Below are 7585 nucleotides of genomic sequence, written 5' to 3'. Positions count from 1 at the left end.
GAAAGGTCGGGTGACCCACAAAGGGAAGCCCATCAGATTCACAGCAGATCTCTCGGCAGAAACCCTATAAGACAGAAGAGAGTGGGGGCCAATATTCAACATCCTTAAAGAAAAGAACTTTCAACCCAGAATTTCATATCCAGCCAAACTGAGCTTCATAAGTGAAAGAAAAATAAAATCCTTTGTTAACAAGCAAGTACTCAGAGATTTTGTCACCACCAGGCCTGCTTTACAGAGCTCCTGAAAGAGGCCCTACACATAGAAAGGAACAACCAGTACCAGCCACTCCAAAAACATACCAAATGGTAAAGAGCATTAACACAATGAAGAATCTGCATCAACAAATGGGCAAAATAGCCATCTAGCATCAAAATGGCAGGATCAAATCCACACAAAACAATATTAACCATAAATGTAAATGGGCTAAATGCACCAATCAAAACACACAGACTGGAAAATTGGATAAAAAGCCAAAAACCCATCAGTGTGCTGTATCCAGGAAACCCATCTCACATGCAAGGATACACAAAGGCTCAAAATAAAGGGATGGAGGAAGATTTACCAAGCAAATGGAGAGCAAAAAAAGCAGGAGTTGCAATTCTCGTCTCTGATAAAATAGACCTTAAAGCAACAAAGATCAAAAGAGACAAAGAAGGACATTACATATCGGTAAAAGGATCGATACAACAAGAAGAGCTAATGATTCTAAATACAGAGCACCCAGATACATAAGGCAAGTTCTTAATGACTTACAAAGAGACTAAGACTCCCACACAATAATAGTGGGAGACTTCAACACTCCACTGTCAATATTAGACAGATCAACCAGACAGAAAATTAACAAGGATATCCAGGACTTGAACTCAGACCTGGAACAAGCAAACCTGATAGACATTTACAGAACTCTCCACCCCAAATCCACGGAATATACATTCTTCTCAGCACCACATCACATCTACTCTAAAACTGACCACATAATTGGCAGTAAATCACTCCTCAACAAATGCAGAAGAACGGAAATCATAACAGTCTCTCAGACCAGAGTGCAATCAAGTTAGAACTCAGAATTCAGAAACTAACCCAGAACTGCACAGCTTCATGGAAACTGAACAACTGGCTCTTAAATGTTGACTGGATAAACAATGAAATGAAGGCAGAAATAAAGAAGTTCTTTGAAACCAACGAGAACAAAGACACAACATACCAGAATCTCTGGGAAACATTTAAAGCAGTCTCTAGAGGAAAATATATAGCAATAAGTGCCCACATGAGAAGAGTGGAGAGATCCAAAATTGACACCCTATCGTCAAAATTGAAAGAGCTGGAGGAGCAAGATCAAAAAACTCAAAACCTAGCAGAAGACAAGAAATAACTAAGATCAGAGCAGAACTGAAGGAGACAGAGACATGAAAAACCCTTCAGAAAATCAACAAATCCAGGAGCTGGTTTTTCAAAAAGATCAACAAAATAGACAGACCATTAGCCAGATTAATGAAAAAGAAAAGAGAGAATAACCAAATAGATGCAATAAAAAACGATAAAGGGGAAATCACCACAGATCCCACAGAAATTCAAACCATCATCAGAGAATATTACAAACAACTCTGTGCACATAAACTAGTAAACCTCGAAGAAATGAATAAATTCCTAGACACTTACGTCCTCCCAAGCCTAAACCAGGAAGAAGTCAAAACCATGAATAGACCAATAACAAAATCTGAAGTTGAGGCAGCAATTAAGAGCCTAACACACAAAAAAAGCCCAGGTCCAGATGGGTTCACAGCTGAATTATACCAGACACACATAGAGGAACTGTTACCACTCCTGAAACTATTCCAAATAATCCAAAAAGAGGGAATCCTTCCCAATTCATCTTATGAGACCAACATCATCCTGATACCAAATCCCGGCAGGCTCAACAAGAAAAGAAAACTTCAGGCCAATATCCATGATGAACATAGATGCAAAACTCTTCAATAAAATACTGGCAAGCCGATTGCAACAGCACATCAAAAAGCTTATCCACCATGATCAAGTAGGATTCATCCCGGGGATGCAAGGCTGGTTCAACATATGCAAGTCCATAAACGTAATTCACCACATAAACAGAACCAAAGACAAAAACCACGATTATCTCAATTGATGCAGAGAAGGCCTTTGACAAAATTCAACAGCGCTTTATGCTAAAAACCCTCAATAAACTTGGTATTGATGGAACGTATCTCAAAATAATAAAAGCTATTTACAACAAAACAACAGCCAATATCATACTGAATGGGTAAAAACTGGAAGCATTCCCTTTGAAATCTGGCACTAGACAAGGATGCCCTCTCTCACCACTCCTATTCAATATAATACTGGAAGTTCTAGCCAGGCAAAAAATAAATAAATAAATAAAGGGTATTCAAATAGGAAAGGAGGAAGCCAAATTGTCTCTATCTCCAGACGACATGATAGTATATCTAGAAGACCCCATCATCTCAGCCCAAAATCTCCTGAAACTGATAAGCAACTTCAGCAAAGTCTCAGGATACAAAATCAATGTGCAAAAATCACAAGCATTTCTATACACCAATTACAGACTCAAAGAGAGCCAAATCAAGAACGAACTGCCATTCACAATTGCTACAAAGAGAATAAAATACCTAGGAATACAACTAATAAGGAATGTAAAGGACCTCTTCAAGGAGAACTACAAACCACTGCTCAACGATATAAGAGAGGACACAAACAGATGGAGAAACATTCCATGTTCATGGTTAAGAAGATTCAATATCGTGAAAATGGCCATACTGTCCAAAGTAATTTACAGATTCAACACTATAACCATCAGGCTATCAATGACCTTCTTCACTGGGAAAAAACCACCTTAAACTTCATATGGAACCAAAAGAGAACCCACATAGCCAAGTCAATTCTAGGCAAAAAGAACAAAGCTGGAGGCATCATACTACTGGACTTCAAACTGTACTACAAGGCTACAGTAATCAAAACAGCATGGTACTGGTACCAAAATAGAGATACAGACCAATGGAACAGAACAGAGGCATCGGAGGCAACACAACATATCTACAACCATACAACCTTTGATAAACCTGACAAAAAGAAGGGGAAAGGATTCCCTGTTTAATAAATGGTGTTGGGAAAACTGGCTAGTCATGTGCAGAAAGCAGAAGCTGGACCCCTTCCTGACACCTTACACTAAAATTAACTCCAGATGGATTAAAGACGTAAACATAAGACCTAACACCATAAGAACCCTAGAAGAAAATCTAGGCAAAACCATTCAGGACATAGGAGTAGGCAAGGACTTCATGAACAAAACACAAAAAGCATTGGCAACAAAAGCCAAAATAGACAAATGGGACCTAATCAAACTCCACAGCTTCTGCACGGCAAAAGACAGTCACTAGAGTGAATCGGCAACCAACAGAATGGGAAAAAATTTTTGCAGTTTATCCATCTGACAAAGGGCTGATATCCAGAATTTACAAAAAACTAAAACAGATTTACAGGAAAAAAACAAACAAGCCCACTCAAAAGTGGGCAAAGGATATGAACAGACATTTTACAAAAGAAGACATACATGAGGCCAACAAACATATGAAAAAATGCTCATCATCACTAGTAATTAGAGAAATGCAAATTAAAACTACATTGAGATACCATCTCATGCCAGTTAGAATGGTGATCATTAAAAAATCTGGAGACAACAGATGCTAGAGAGGATGTGGAGAAATAGGAACACTTTTACACTGCTGGTGGGAGTGTAAATTAGTTCAACCATCGTGGAAGACAGTGTGGTGATTCCTCAAGGACCTGGAAACAGAAATTCCATTTGACCCAGCAATCCCATTACTGGGTATATATCCAAAGGACTATAAATCGTTCTACTCTAAGGACACATGCACACAAATGTTCATTGCAGCACTGTTTATAATAGCAAAGCCCTGGAATCAACCCAAATGCCCATGGATGAGAGACTGGACAAGGAAAATGTGGCACATATACACCATGGAATATTATGCAGCCATCAAAAACGATGAGTTCATGTCCTTTGTAGGGACATGGATGAACCTGGAGAACATCATTCTCAGCAAACTGACACAAGAACAGAAAATGAAATACCACATGTTCTCACTCATAGGCGGGTGTTGAACAATGAGAACCCATGGACACAGGGAGGGGAGCACTACACACTGGGGTCTGTTGGGGGGAATAGGGGAGGGACAGTGGGGGTGGGGAGTTGGGGAGAGATAGCATGAGGAGAAATGCCAGATATAAGTGAAGGGGAGGAAGGCAGCAAATCACACTGCCACTTGTCTACCTATGCAACTACCTTGCATGTTCTTCACATGTACCCCAAAACCTAAAATGTAACAAAAAAATAATAAAATAAATAAAAAACAAAACTATGAGCTCTAAAGTTTTCAAACTATTGCAGTTTGAACAGCTGCGGTGGCTCACGCCTATAGTCCCCAGCACTTTGGAAGGTAGGAGGATCACTAGAGGCCAGGTATTCAAGGCCAGCCTGGAAACACAGTGAGACCCTTTTCTACAAAAAATAAAAATAAATTAAAAACCAAAAGTACTGCATTTTGACAAAGTATGTTCATGAAGAAGAATAAAAATAATAAGCCAGAACATAGTAGAGATGCACCTGAAATCCAAAATCAGTATTTATAATGTAGGTATGTTCCAGATCCATGCATAAATAACACCTGCTTTCAAAGGATGTAATGCCTTTTAGATATACAGAAACATTAAAAACTGGGAAAATTTAGGAAAAAGTTTGGGTCTCCTATATTTGGATTATTAAAATTGCTAACAAACTTAATTTTCACCATCCCTTCATTCTTCTGTAAATTGTTTATAAAATGACTTGAAAAAGAATCAAGTCAGTTCTCATTATTTGAGGTAGTCATGTTCTATAAAGTTGCCACAAACACTCAAATTAGTGACTCCTGAGCCATTGCTCCTAAGAGAAATACAGGGTTAGGTTCCTGCAAGCCTTTGGTCACATTTTCATCAACCTATTAATACATAACCTTGTTTTATGTCAGTTTCTCTTTAAAGACACATTATTTAATAATAAATATAGACCTGGTGTGGTGGCTCACACCTGTAATCCCAGCACTTTGGGAGGCCAAGGTGGGCAGATCACCTGAGGTCAGGAGTTCAGGACCAGCCTGGCCAACATGGCAAAACCCCATTTCTACTAAAAATACAAAAAATTAGGCCAGGTGTGGTTGCTTATATATCCCAAGCTCCTATAATCCCAGCTACTGGGAAGGCTGAGGTAGGAGAATCACTTGAACCTGGAAGGAGGAGATTGCAGTGAGCTGAGATTGTGCAACTGCACTACAGCCTGAGCAACAGAGTAAGACTCTGTCTCAAAAAAAAAAAAAAAAAATATATATATATATATATATATATATATATATATATATATATAATATTGTTGACTCATTATCTAACTCCCACTCAACAGTACTAAAACTCATGCCTCAACAAAGGTTATCTAACATATGTATTCTATAAGACACCTCACAATCCACATGCACCTCAGAATACCATACTATATAGCACTTCAGTGCAATGCTTGGGGATCACTTTACACTGTAAAATCACAAACAGAAGATGAAGACGTGAAAAATATGGAAATACTGGCCGGGCCCGGTGGCTCAAGCCTGTAATCCCAGCACTTTGGGAGGCCGAGGCAGGTGGATCACTAGGTGAAGAGATTGAGACCATACTGGTCAACATGGTGAAACCCCGTCTTTACTAAAAATACAAAAAATTAACTGGGCATGGTGGCACGTGCCTGTAATCCCAGCTACTCAGGAGGCTGAGGCGGGAGAATTGCTTGAACCCAGGAAGCGAAGGTTGTGGTGGCCAAGAACACGCCATTGCACTCCAACCTAGGTAACGAGTGAAACTCCGTCTCAAAAAAAAAAAAAAAAAAGAAAAGAAAAATATGGAACTAGATAAACTACTTTCAAAAAGGACACGTGTTTATAGTAAGAGAACTAAACGGAAAACAAAGAATTCTTCAACCCCAGCTGGGAATATCTGTGTAAGGTACTCCAATTTTTCACCTCTGTGTATGCCCATGAAAAACCATGAAACTGCCATGAGTACTGATGTTAGATCACAAATAAATTTTAGCAGGTAGGTACCTTTACAAATACAGATTCAACAAATAATGAGAATTGACTATAAATACTACTGCATAAACAAAAACTCTGAAAATAAAAATAGCTAAAATGATAATGGGAAAACCATGTAAACAACAGGAAATTAAAAGTTTTTAAACACATGAAAAGGTGCTGAAGTTCATAAGATAAAAATTGATAAATATGAGATAATCATTTTTAACTATTCAACTGACCAAGATTCAAAGGTTTGATAGATTATTGGCTATTTTGCAGAAAATAAACTCTCGATGTTGGTATAAATATAAATTAATACAATCTCTACTGAGAACGATTTAGTAAACATTTATTAAAAATTTAAATGCAATATTCTCTTCAACATAAAAGTTCTAATTCTAGATACTTAATCCTAAAGATGCTGACTGTACTATTAAGTAGCAAATGATTAGAAACAAAACTTTCCTCCACAGAAGCTCAATTCATTAAGTCTGGTATACATCTACATATAAGAATATCCTGTAAATGCTTAAAATTAGAGTTTTAAATACTGATATGGTGTGTTCTCCAAGATATACTGAGAAAAAAGCACTTATCTATTAAATAACATTGTATGAATTCTCTCTAAAGAAAAAATTTTAAAAGTTCAAAAAGGGTAATGATATATCATGACAGATTTTAATTACTTTTTCTTTTTTCTGAAACAGTCTCAGTCACCCAGGCTAAAGTGCAGTGGCATGACCTTGGCTCACTGCAACCTCCACCTCCTGGGTTCAAGCAATTCTCCTGCCTCAGTCTCCTGAGTAGCTGGGATTACAGGTGCCCGCCACCATGGCTATCTAATTTCTTTTGTATTTTCAGTAGAGATGGGGTTTTATCATGTTGGCCAGGCTGGTTTCATACTCCTGACCTCAGGTTATCCACCTGCCTCATCCTCCCAAAGTGCTAGAATTACAGGTGTAAGCCACCATGGCCAGCCTTAATTACATGTTTTTAAAATTTCACAATAAATGTACACAAACATTTTTAAAAACATAAAGGGTATACTGTGAAAAGTGTACAGAAGGGTTGGGCATGGTCGATTCATGCCTGTAATCCCAGCACTTTCAGAGGCCAAGGTGGGTGGATCACCTGAGCTCCGGAGTTCGAGACAAGCCTTCCCAATATGTTGAGACCCCCAACTCTACTAAAAGCACAAAAATTAGGCAGGTATAGTGGCACATGCCTGCAATCCCAGCTGCTCGGGAGGCTGAGGCAGGAGAATTGCTTGAATCTGGGAGGCAGAGGTTGCAGAGAACTGAAATCATCCCACCACACTCCAGCCTGGGCAAGAGAGTAAGCCTCTGTTCCTTTTTTAAAAAAAAAAAAGTTAACTCTGTGGTTTATTTCTGTTAATGGCAACCCTGGAGAAAAGCTAAACTTAGAATATGTCT

The sequence above is a fragment of the Callithrix jacchus genome, chromosome 2 (genome assembly GCF_049354715.1).
Source record: "Callithrix jacchus isolate 240 chromosome 2, calJac240_pri, whole genome shotgun sequence".
Taxonomy (NCBI): domain Eukaryota; kingdom Metazoa; phylum Chordata; class Mammalia; order Primates; family Cebidae; genus Callithrix; species Callithrix jacchus.
Note: the sequence above shows the minus strand (reverse complement) of the source record.